The sequence below is a fragment of the Rhipicephalus microplus genome, chromosome 4 (genome assembly GCF_043290135.1).
Source record: "Rhipicephalus microplus isolate Deutch F79 chromosome 4, USDA_Rmic, whole genome shotgun sequence".
NCBI lineage: Eukaryota > Metazoa > Arthropoda > Arachnida > Ixodida > Ixodidae > Rhipicephalus > Rhipicephalus microplus.
Window position 1 is genome coordinate 75,316,377 of NC_134703.1, and position 13,811 is coordinate 75,330,187.

A 13,811-nucleotide genomic window follows, 5' to 3' on the forward strand; every position below is an offset into this window, starting at 1 on the left:
ATTTCCGCCTCTATCGGAAATGCAGCCGCCGCAGCCGGGATTTGAAACCGCGACCTGCGGGTCAGCAGCCCAGTACCTTAGCCACTAGACCACCGCGGTGGGGCTAGCACATATCGTAAGTAGAGCAGCAAGAATCACTCCTATGAAAACAGACAAATAAAACATATAAATGCAGTCTAGAATCCATAAGCAATGATAAAACTAAAACAAATACACATGTATTAATACTACAGTATGCATTAAATACAGCACCACATGTTCAAATACAAAAGTGTATACGGACGAAAAAAGAAAATGTCGCTTATTATACTACCAACAACGGAAAACATAGAAATGATTTTACAAATGAATACAACTCATTAGAGAGTACTTCTACTTCAGGCCGCAGTGTTTTAGACGATAGATGGAAAGCTTGATGCTTCACGAAAAAGTATCGCACTATTCATTGGATAGTCTAGAACAAACATTTACGGCCTCACTGAACAAGATATGAGAGTGATTGATAGCAGTGGTAATTCCGAAGTGGTGGTTCTGAAGGACGAGCATTGCTTCCATTAGATAAATGGTGAAGGCTATATAAACCGAAAATACAGAAAATACAAATATTGAGTTCTATAGGACTGTTCTGAAAGTTACTTCGATGCAGCGCTAAATTGAAGGGTAGGGGCTTCGGCATTCGTGTTCATAGTGGTGGCTGTAGTTGAGCGAACTAAGCAAACAAACAAATAACGAAGACGTCACCTTACGCGATTTCTATAAGTGCCATGACATATGAACGTCAAAGCGAGATCGTTCGCATGGGATAAATATTTGAGAGCTCGATTTCGGCCATCATTATCGCGAGAGCTTCTCCTAGGTATTTGCTCACAACTTCCAAGAATCTTAAGGCCAGTGTACAAAGCAACGGAGAAGATTCAAGCGCATTCGTCTTCCCACTCGCTACCAAGACGTTTCTTCGCGAGCTTCCTCGGCGCCAGATAGCGTTAAGTCCATAATCTCGTTCCGTACTAAGCTCCAGAACACTTTCATTCTTTGTGAAAAAAATAGAAATTCAGCGAACATATTTTTGTTCTTTTTCACCGCGAGTAACTCGATTATGTCACGTATTCGATATTCGTTATGAGTGGATTTTGTAATCTCTCTGTTCTGACAAATTCAAAGAACCTAGTTAAGAGATTACGAGCCTTTAGGCCTGTATTATTACTTGGGTTTGTTCTCTTAGTTGATTCGTGTGTGTGTGTCTGTGTATGTGTGTGTGTGTGTGTGCGTGTGTGCGCGTGTGTTTGTCTTCACGATGCGCTGAAAAACTAAAACTGGACTGCTACTGGCACCACTGGCAGCAGAAAAAAACCCCTGCAGGAACGGTAGAAAACGTGAGAAGCAAGTGCTAACCAAGGTGACACAGCAAAATCTGGTTTGCATGCAATAAGTTAGAAGTGAGTTCGACTTTGACATCTCAATGAAGGCGCATTTGCTGTATATTTTTACTTTAATGGCGTTTAAATCAGAATGAAATAGTTGGCCTGGCTATCATGGGCATCCATAATCAATTTGTCATGTTTTCTTTCCTAGGGCATCGAACTATTTGGGCAAAAAATACTTCCAACAAGCGCCCTTCAGACATCGCTTGAAACAAACGATCCTTTTTCCAAGTAACTTTGCACTAAGTCATTTATTTATTTATAAACTACTGCAGACAAAAAGACTAAATAGGTTGAGCAAGACACATAAAAATTACAAAAAACAACGTTGCAAAGTCTTTTTTATACAAAAAAATTTGTATCGTTTCTCAATTTTATTTTTTCATGAAAACCAAGCTCCGAAAAGTAATCCTAATCAGCATGTTTTTTTTTCAGCGCAAGTAGGAAAGAATGCTACGTTAGCAACTTGCAGATTATTTGTTCACGTGATTCTGGTGGTATTTATTTAAGCCAGTTGAGCAGGGCATAGTTAGCTTATGTAGTCTAAGAGCTTGCTCGATTGTCATCCAAAATTTTTAATAAATTATTTTACAACACAGCTCACATGAACATAAAGAAAGTTCAACGGTACAGTAGTGTTTCACAAGACTTTTGTAACGTGTAAAAAAGGCAGCTTTTCAAAACCATGTCTCTGTTGTCAACGACGCACTCTGCATGCCATTGTGAAACTCAGACAATATTTGCGAAGTATTTCTCAGATGAATTGCGATTAAAAAATATGTTTGGCATTTATACAAGTTATGATTTTAAAGTGGTCTAAAAAACAGCGAATAGTAATCATCATTGGTATTTTGCACAGATCGTCAGAAACGTTTGAGATTATAGCGCCAATTTCTGTGTTCTGTTAACTTCAAGTGTGTTTCGGAGGTTTCTGTTTTTTTTTTCCTGTGGAGTACAGCGTACGTACTCTTGTTTTTAGGTAAACAATCTGAAGAGATCTTAATCTAGATAATGGCACTTATGCTTTACGCATAAGTTGATTTTGGGCGTTTTACGTGAAAAAAAAAACACGCATGGGACTTTGAAGAAGGTGCCTTTTCCTTCCAATTTTTTCCCTCTAATGCACTCGATAAAGTCTAGAAAAATGTTAATTCGCCAAGTGGTGCGTTTTCGGTTTCACAGTATTATATGAAGCCGACAAATAATGAACAAGACAAAATCAAAAGGAGGGGAGGACTGCTATAGCTTTCATCTATTGAAGGTGAAGCTTAATGGTGCCCCAATTTTTCTTTTTAGCATAAACTTTCACCCCAGGAAGATCACTAAGCTTAATACGTATTTGCTGCTGTTCTTGAGAAAGGAAAGGACGGTACTGCAGCAGGTGAGTTTTTCAAAAAAAGATGCCAACATTTTGACACAATCAGCATACAAGCACAAACAATATTTGTCTGCCTGAGAGCAAAGAGTTACGACTGAATTACTGCCAAGCATATATGTCTAAGTGCCTTTTACGTGCTTTCGTATTAAAAGTAATGTACTTATGCAGTAAGTTACTGTTCATATAACCATTTTATCAGTGTTATAGGAATGAAGAGAAAAGACGTAGACTAACGACATACTAACGCCTTCCTGAATTTTCTGCATAAAATGTACCCTAAGCTTCTTCGGCAATTTTGTCTAGTTTATCGCCCGGTACAAAACCAGCAATTAGTCTGGAGTCTCAGCAGTGTGTCATTACACCTATATTTCTGGACAGCTTTCTAGTTGTCTGTAAGAAAGTATTATGAATCTAGGAGCTCGTTTTGCATTTGAATAAACTTTTCATGAAACTTTCTTCGTAATATGCAGTAGCACTCACTATAGGTGCATCTCGTTATAGGTAGCAGCCCTTCCGTGCAGATGACGCATCTTACTTTTATGGTTGTTTACAACGATGGGTAGTAACACGCCTGTAGGCTGAGATATCCTTCACTAATTTACCCAGATTTCTCAAGCATAACCAACTTTCTCGCGTAATTGCAGCTAACCATAGTGAACGATAATATTGGTTTTGAGCTTAGCTTGATATTTACAGGTAAAGACACAGAACAAAGCACCTCACAATATAGTTCTGTCTCCAACGTCATTGCTTCAAATTCCTTGCAGCTGTGCCAACCTGTCGCCATGACACCTTGACTTTCAGATATTCAAGTGCAACGCCTGCCATCCTGAAATTGTGCTTGAATATATATAGAGGAATTAGGACGGGCACCCTATGAGTACCATGATTCATGGTTAATGAACATCGCCACGTCATGCGGGACTTACGAATCGCTTGCTTACACAGGCTGTCTCCTCTCTAGTATGTTTTTGCAAGAACGAAGATCACACGCACATGCGTACCAAGCATGTGCGTATATATATATATATATATATATATATATATATATATATATATATATATATATATATATATATTCGGTCTTTCTGCGTAGTGGTTCTAATCTGCATGAACTAGGAGATGAGTAGCTATAAAGGACTTCAGGCTGTGTTCTGGTCGACGGCACACTATTAAAATGAAGTAATGCCTACCACGGAGCATTACTCGCGGTTATAAACGACTCGCCGAGCGCAGTATCTCGGCAACAAACTCGTCGCCAGCACACTTTGGGGATTTCTCTTCACAGTCCGGGATATCACGTGTATAGCCGAGCTTGGAAGATTCGTTGCAGACGCTACCCCTGGCTGCCTTGGAAATGAAATCTCTCACGATTGTGAACATTCAGGCTACACGGTTCGTGCCACATGTCTAGTTGTTCAGCTTGATGTGGCAGTCTAGAATGATGTTTGATATATTGAGGACGAGTGCAGAGTGGGTACCGTTGAGCTTGATGACTGGGACAGAACGGCGGGTCGTTTCTTCAAAAGGCACAGTTTGAATAACTACCGTTTTCTGTGCAGCCGAAAATTCAAGTAGCACAATGTTTCTTCGTGACACGCGCCGTAGCTTCTATATATGATCACAGTGCATGTATCGAAAGTAAGATAACCGACGAAAAATGGGTCATAATGATCCGGATTCTGAACACGAACATTTACTTTTTCACGTTATAGGACATAATTACATTCGTGTGCCACGTGCGCCGTTCGAATCTTCATAAAAGAAGATTCCCGCAGATATGCTAAAGCCTATAGATTTCTCTGGCTACTGTACTTGTGATATCCAGCTGGGCTTCTTAAATAGGGTGTGGCACCACGCCTTACTCAGGCTACTGACCTTAGGAAAAAAAATTATGGCAGATGCACACTAGAGAGACCACAACTAAAGAAGCCTCATATGTGGCTGGATTCCTTGTTTTCTTTATTGTTTTCGTTCTTCTTTCTCTTTCTCTGTTTCTTCTCTATGTCTGTGTTTCTGTTTCTTTCAATAGCTTTTTTTTCGTCTATCTCTTGCTATTCGTCACACTTTTTATGTTTCTCTTTTTTCTGTATTGCTTCTTCTTTCTCTTTATCACGTTCACTTCCCCCCTCTCATTTTTTATTCTTTTAACAAAAAAGTGCTTCATGCGAGGTTTCACCAAGACTTCAGTGAGGAATTTCCGTCACGGAAATGATGGTGAAAATTAGGCATGATCAGAAAAAAAAGACGTCTCGTCAACGGGAGTCGAAGCCACGACCTCTCGATCTGCGACAACAGGTGCCGGGCATGCTACCCATTGAGTTACGGCCACATAGCCTGGAGGCTTTGCAAACGTGCCTTAAATATCCAACACTGTCCTCTTACAGTGCTCTTGGTATAGTAAAGTAATGCATCATGACCGTGACACACTCTTTGAAGCCTAATTTATACGTGCCTTTGCCAATAAGTGCGTTTCTAGTAAGAGAAGTGGAATTTTGTAGACACCTCAAGACACCCCCTAGTGGCGACCTTAGCCTAAGCACCTACAAGCAGCTTCCCTAGACCGTCAATCGATTTCAAAAATAGCTCTGAGACGCACGTCAATGGGCCTGCCTACTTCGCCTGGCTATAAATCCTCCGCGTTTCCCACTTGTGATGACTATGTGCGATGCACTATATATATATATATATATATATATATATATATATATATATATATATATATATATATATATATATATATATATATATATATATATATATATATAACTAAATTTTGTTCTGAATTGCAGCAGAAAAGTGTACGTGGATAAAAATATAACGAGAAACAAATAACACGTTTTGTAATAATGTAATGCTTCGTTAATTTTATATGTGCCGTACAGCGTAGTATAGACTAACGAGCGCAGCAGCAAAAACTTCCCTTAGCTTCCCTGAGAGATGTTATGTGTCATGTAATAATTCGTCTTTTTTAGCAATAAATATAATAAAAATTTGCAATTTCACAACATTATCCTAAAAACACGCAACGGGACCTTGTACTGTATTGATAAAGAGTTGTAAGGCTCAGAAACTGTTCGAGCTGTCCTAGCATAACATTTTTGAGCGCGAGATGCTGCAGCACTCATCATAGCATAGCACGTTTCGAAAAAGTGAACTCAAAACTGTGTGATAGTTAGACAACAAAATCAATAAAACTGTAAATGAGCAAATGAGGTGGTGAGGAACAATGTCGTTATGAAACGCGCACTATAACGATAAAGTCGGATAATGAAAAATATGAAAACTTCAAAGGCAATCAAATGAGTCCTTCAAAAATTTATTGCCCTTCAATGTGATAGCAAGTCTCGGCATTGAGAACCCGCCACGCTTTTCTTTTGTTCTTTATTGTTCTTAGGTGCATTATTAATTTCAGTGTATATTTTATAAGGCTTTTTTCTTAGAGTTTTTTTGTCATACTTTATATAACATTACTTTACGAAACTTCTGACGGGGAAGACGGATCCCGAGAAAAAGAACCTAAATTGAAACGACCCCTTGATTCAATATCACTCTCTGATCCCTGAAACATAAGAATGCATAAAAAGTGGGCTGATGAAGGCAGTACCAGCAAAGTGAATGACGATATACTCTTCGTTGTTGAAAGCATCGTGATGTGCGAAGCACCTCGAAACATTGTTGTCCTTTTATATTTTTGGCAGGAATGTTATAAGGAGACTGTATAAATACTGCTAAAAAACACAACGAATGCATCAAAGAACAGCACTGGTCAGAACAGGCGTCCTGTAAAAGTTTCATACAACTTGTTATGATATAACTAGATTCACGAAATGTGAAAAACTTTTAATTAAGTTATGATTAAATTTATGACAAGCCATAACAAACACTCGATATGGCACATATCTGTTCAAGGGCCGTAACCAAATGTATATAAAATTGCTTGCAAAACAGAGCAAGAGACACTTGGTGCGCAAGTGACGCTGACGATCGATAATAAAAAAGTATTGATATCAAAACTAATTAAAAGGGCTAATTCTGCGTACATTAAATGCAGACATAATGAAGCACGCCCCTCAATTGCCTAAAGTTATGAAAGTAATATTCATGTTGTATGGTCTAAAGTCTACCTTAGCCTCAATGTGATGGTTTGTGCTATTATAGTTCTGTCCTGTTGATTGAATACGTGCACTGACCTCGAATCAGCATCAACAGGTGGAGCATGCTTTTCATTACAACCAAGGGCTCTAATAGTGACATGCCATATTTTCGTCAAGGGAATAGCAGATAACATCTAAGATAAGATCATCTCCTCAGAGTACAGGCGATCTGCCAAAATGTTTAAGTGTATATCTACTTACTCATTTTCATAGTAATGCACATCCAACACTGAGTGGGGCCAGCAATGAATGATCCTTTGTTTCGCTAGTATACAACTTCATCTCAAGGCGTTATATTTCCTGAATAATGTTTAATGAAAGCTATGCATAACGTTACAGCCACATACATAAATTTCTGTGAGATGCGAAAAGTACATCTTTAACCTGCTTCGGGAAGTCTGCAAGCCGTACATGTAAAATGATCCTCAATTCACTGTCGACCAATCTTCTTTCATGCATTCCCTCTTTCTCAATTTAATAATTGAATCCCAGGTCCATATCTTTTACTTTGAGTTAGTACAACAATATAGTCGACGCATGATATTAGGAGGTGTCTCAAGCCCCCGTCCCATGAACCTCTTGCTTGCGGCCCACAATCCGCGGCACCTAAATCAATATTTTCATCCCACATTTCTTATTCTTCTAGTAAGTAATAAAGTGTGCCGCAAATTGATGACTGGTCTAAAGCGTTGTTCTCGTGAAGCCTCTGATGTGGCGTCCATGTCCCGAAACTTCATCGTAAAAAGAAAAGTGGCAGCATAGCTGCTTGCTTCGCTGCAAATGTCCTCGAAAGGCCGAGGCATGGCGTGAAATATGGGCGCCGTCTCGCAGTAATGTGAGAAAACATGAGCTTGTACAGAACCCAGGTACACTGGCAGGGGGCAGCATCATGTCGTCAACGCAGCGCTTTTTCTTTCATGGCGTCCTATTTTTTTGTGAAATGCAAGAAACACCTGGTTGTTTAAAATTGTGTATCTATGTATTTTCTAGTAAAGGAACACGCCACCTACTGCTTACGTATTGATATTGCGCCTTAGATTTGCGTTATATTTCCTTTTTTATTGACAATGTTTGCTTTTTTGTGCAGGTCTATGACAAGTCACAAAGTACTTCTGGCACATTTCCCATGGTCTTTATTTCACTACCACAATTCGACTTCATCCCACACTGTTTTTTTTTGTTCCAAAGTTGAGTTTAAAAGGGGCGACAGTAGTTGGCCGCTTGCATTTTTCCCACAAGAAATAGTAAATACCTTCGATGAAATCATCTTTGCTTAATTTTTTCTGCCAGCTTTCGAAAGAAGATGCTTTTCTAGGACTATAGGGCTATCGTTGTCATTATGAAAGCTACGTCTTAACATGTGCACTGTAGATGTACACCTTTGGGGCCCGTAAAATCAGTACTTAAAGTGATCCTTGTTTGCACTCATGAAGTTCACTCTGCACAATGCACAGCGTGAACTGTACAAACAATTCATGAGAAGCATCCCATTTTGAGCGAGGGACAAGTTTCAGCGTATTCCAAGAGCGTACGACAAAGCTGAACAACATTTTTTGTTTCTTTTTCACTGTGGAGCTGAACAATACAGTTCCCACTGCAAGTAAATATATATATATATATATATATATATATATATATATGGCACAATGGGAGCGTTGTCAACAAGGATAAATATATTTATTTCCCAACAGTTTCGGGAGGGGTCCTCCCGAAACTGTTGGGAAATAAATATATATATCCTTGTTGACAACGCTCCCGTTGTGCCATATCCCATACCTTCACGAAGAATAACTGGCCCATTGATATATATATATATTGTGAGCATTATTCATACGTGTCATTTTATGTGTACATACTCATCATCATCAGTCTGCCCTGTGCCCTGTGTTGTGGGGCAGAGGCTCGGCAAGTAAAAGAAGTGTCTTGCAGTCAAAAACGTTGCCTTACAAGTGGTGGAGAGTGCTTTCCGGTCCCCTGGTCTTCTCCCTGTAGCGCTTTTTCGTTATCTTCGACTACGAACCATCCCTGGAGCTCCGGTCGGGTCGCCGTCTGCACAGTCAGCCTACGGTCATGTCGTAAGACGAGCACAACAACACGGCTCCATCCACCGCGCCTGCACCCCTGGGCATGCCTTCTTGGAATGTCACCGCCCCTCAAAAAGATCCACCGATGTTCACCGGCCTTCGGGGTGAAGACGTTGAAGACTGGTTGGATTAGTACGACCGTGTGAGTGCGCTTAACTATTGACATGATTCTGTGAAGCTGTCCCGCGTACCGTTCCATCTGATGGGTGTCGCTAAGACATGGTTTCTCAACCATCAGCTGGTATCCCCAGACTGGCCTACCTTTAAGCAGCAGCTCCATCAGATAATTTCCAACCCTTCTGTACGTGCAGACATCGCCAAACGGAAACATGCTGAACGTGTCCAGCACTCCGGCGAGTCCTATACTTCGTACATTGAAGATGTCCTCGCCCTATGCCATCGCGTCGACAGCTTGATGGCGGAGCATCACCGCGTTCACCACTTGCTCAAGGGCATAGGCGCCGTCGCATTTAACGCTCTGGCGGCAAAGAACCCGACCACGGTCGCTGATATCATCAGTACGTGTCAGTGGCTCGATGACCTTCAACTGATACGTTTACAACCCGAAACAGCAGATACCAGGCCAACGCATGACGGTGAGCTCCGTGTGCTGATACGGTCCATGATCCGCGAGGAGCTGCAACTCGAGGCCACCTCGTCATCTTGTGAGCTCAGCATGACGCCATCTGCAGGCAGCCTCCGCAGTATTGTGAGGGAGGAACTAGCGTCCAAGACGTGTGAGCAAGTACCGAGCTCGCATACCACTCCAAAACCGACGTACGCTCAGGTGGTTGCAACGACACCTCCTCAGCAATCAACGCAGTATGGGTCAACTATGCAGCCTTCACTAAATGTTCTCGCCCCAAGAGCAACGCCCCCTTTTTTCAAGCCTGGCGTCCATCTAGACCAATTTGCTATTATTGCGGGATACGCGGCCACATCTCACGGTTTTATCGCCGACGTCAACAAGACGAAAGTCGTGCCTATGATGACTTCGAGAGGGATGAGTTTGCCTCCTCCCCACAACATCGCCACCCATACCAATAGTACCAACGCCATTCACCCTCTCCACAGCACTGCGATGCAGCCAGTACCTTCCGCTCCTCGCGCCGTCGCTTCCCGTCACCTATGCGCCGTTCCTCGTCACAACTTCGTCCGGCTACCATGGCGTCTGATCATCACCCAGAAAACTAAACAGTGCAGCTTCAGGAGGGAAAGCTGCATTTTGCGGACTGCATCGAACTCCTCCGGAACGCCCCTCAAATGTACTTTCAGTGTGCGTTGAGGGTATATGGACTGAAGCCTTGGTGGACAGAGGTGCATCGCTTAGTTATTAGTGTGGACTTGTGTTCCCATTTGCGCAAAGTGAAGACACCGTATCATGGCGCTCCCCTTCGCTGTGCTAATGCGGTTTTTGTTCAGCCTTCTGGTGATTGCACAGCACGAGTATTTATTGAGGGCATCCTTCACCATATACAGTTTCTCGTTCTGTCATCGTGTACCAATGCGCTCATTTTAGGATGGGACTTTCTCTCCTCTGCTTCAGCCGTGATATCTTGCCGTCAGAGGGTCATTCGCATGTCAGATACTGCACTGTCGTCTGATAACTATGCCTATAGCCAGCGTTTTGTCACCGCTGATGACTGTTTTATTCCTCCAGGTAGTGAGCATATTCTGACCCTGACATCAAATAAGATCGGTACTAGTGATGTTTTCCTAGCCCCGTGTGGAAGCTACTTCTCGGGTTGACTTACCACCGCTCCTAGCCTGGTGCGCTTTCGTGATGGCAGAGCATTAGTTACGGCAGTTAACCCCACTTCATTGCCTGTTGCACTGCTTCAGGGCACCAGCACTGTTTGCTTCACAGACACCGAACCACTTTCTCTGGTGCCTCTTCACGCAGACTCGCCATCTTTCTCTACGAGTACTGATGACAATGCTACAACGGCTGCTTTTAGAGCCACAATAAATCCCGATCTCACGTCAGCGCAAAAGCAAAAAAATTGCCCGCAGCTTCCCTCGGGGGAACACTGAGGAGGATGCGGAGCATATAATTGGTTAACGGGGTGTTAAAGTGCGACTTACTTGGGTCGATGGCTAAATTGGTTAACGTGGTTGTACAACGAAATGGGGTGTTAAATTGCGACTTACTTGGGTCGATGGCTAAATTGGTTAACGTGGTTGTAGGAGGGGGTGTTAAATGAGTGAACACGTACACACGTATGCGAAAGGACGGCGCTGGTCGAAGGGACGTCGATCATTGTGTTTGTGGATTCGTTGGAATTCCTTTCACCGCGACCTTGGACGTCGACGCGCCGTACAAACCAACCGACGAGCGGCAACTGAGCGAGCGAGCGCCGACCTTGAGTATATATACAGCGCGACGGCGCATGCACTGTCAGCTGTTGAATGTTCTCGAAGGAGAAGCGCGCGCGCGGCACAGATGGCGACGGCGCGACGGCACATGCGCTGTCAGCTGTCGAATGTTCTCGAAGGAGAAGCGCGCGCGGCACAGATGGTGGGCGACGGCGCGACGGCGCGACGGCGCATGCGCGCGCGTCAGCTGTCGAATGTTCGAGAAGCGATGCGGACGGCGCGGACGGCGCGGATGGCGCACTACAAGGCGCGAGTATAAGATGCTTCCGCATCTAAAACTTTTGAATATGCTTCAAAAACACAGTGCTTCATTTGATGTATCTTTCAAGCTTCTGGGTCGCACTTATGTCGCCGTGCATCGAATTCAAACGGAAGACAATACAATCGTACGCCGCCGCCCATATCGAGCGTCGTCCGCAGAGCGGAAAATCATCGAGGACAATGTTGCCGATATGCTCAAACGAGATGCTATCAGGCCTTCGTCCAGCTCGTGGTCATCACATGTAGTGCAAGTCCGAAAGAAGGATGGTTTGGTGAGATTCTGCGTCAATTATCGAGCACTTAATAAGATCACGTGCAAAGACGTCTACCCAATGCCACGAGTCGACGACGCACTTGATTATCTGCAAGGCGCTGAATTTTTCTCTAGCCTCGATTTACGGTCTGGTTATTGGCAAATACCTGTGCACGAAGCGGACAAAGAAAAAACTGCCTTTGCAACACAAGACGGGCTGTACGAATTCAACGTCATGCCATTCGGTTTATGTAACGCTCTTGCCACGTTTGAACGCATGATGGACACAGTTCTACGCGGCCTAAAATGGAAAACATGTCTCTGTTATCTAGATGACATCGTCATTTTCTCCTCTTCTTTTCGTCAACATCTTGATTGTTTGGACGAAGTTTTGACGTGTATTTCTAGTGCTGGGCTTCAGCTAAACACAAAAAGTGCCATTTAGCCAACAAGAACATAAAGGTGTTGGGCCACCTTGTCAGCAAAGATGGCATTCGTCCGGATCGTGACAAGATTGCTGCCACGATACGCTTCTCTCGGCCAGAAAATCAGAAACACCTACGAAGTTTTCTGGGCCTGGCATCCTACTACTGCCGCTTCATAAGTCATTTTGCTGCCATCGCGTCGCCACTGGACAAGCTGCTGACATCCGGATCAACTTTCGCTTGGAACGACGACTGCGAGCGTGCCTTTCAAGTCCTAAAAATGCTTGAACGTCCGAACCTTTTCTGTGCCATTTCGACAAGAACGCGCCTACATGTCTGCACACCGACGCGAGCGGCCATGACATTGGTGCAGTTCTTCTACAGCGGAATGCCACTTCACGGGAAAGAGTTATAGTGTATGATAGTCGTGCTCTTACGGCTGCTGAACAGAACTACTCCATAACTCAGCAGGAGTGCCTTGCTGTCGTTGGGGCCATACAAAAATTTCGACCGTATCTTTATGGACGCCACTTCACGGTTATTACAGACCACTACGCCTTGTGCTGGCTCTCGACACTGATAAACTTGTCTCGTCACCTCGGTCGTTGGGTGCTCCGCCTACAAGAGTACGATTTTGACGTCATCTATAAGTCTGGCAAAAGACACCAAGATGCAGATGCTCTCTCTCGCTGCCCCCTTCGACTTTCATCATCAAGTACGCCAGCTTATTGCTCGTCTGATGGGCAAGGCATTGCCTCACCCCTTGCATCATCACACCTTGCGGTTATCGACACGCCGGCTTCAAATCGCTACACCGAGTTCGCCACACGCCAGCGTGATGATCCATATTGGAATCGCATTATCCAACGCCTGAATGGCATATCACCTGCTCCTAATGCTAGATTGCGCCGACAACTACGGCAATTTTGGCTCGATAACAATGTGCTCCATCATTACGTTTACACAACTGATAAACACCACTGGGTTCAAGCACTTCCGCGTTCTCTACGTCATCAAGTCCTCGAAGCCTTTCACGAGGACCTATGTGCAGGACACTTGAGATTTCACAAAACACAAAGCCGCATCAGAAACCGTTTCTTCTGGCCTGGCATCTCTACTTTTGTGGCCAAGTACGTTGCATCTTGCCATCTGTGTCAACGGCGGGAGCGACCAACTTCGTCTTCTGCTGGCCTTCTGCAACCTATTCCGTGTCCCGAAACTCCATTTGCCATCGTTGGCATAGACCTACTCGGAACTCTCCCCATCACGCCAGCAGGTAATCGTTGGATTGTGACTGCTGTCGACCACCTGACACGGTACGCAGAGAGTGCTGCTCTACGCACAAGTTCTGCTTCAGACGTCGCAGATTTCTTTCTCAACGGTGCACCTCACGTCCTCCTGAGTGATCGCGGCAAGACGTACCTGTCTACCATAATCGAAACCCTGCTCACTACCT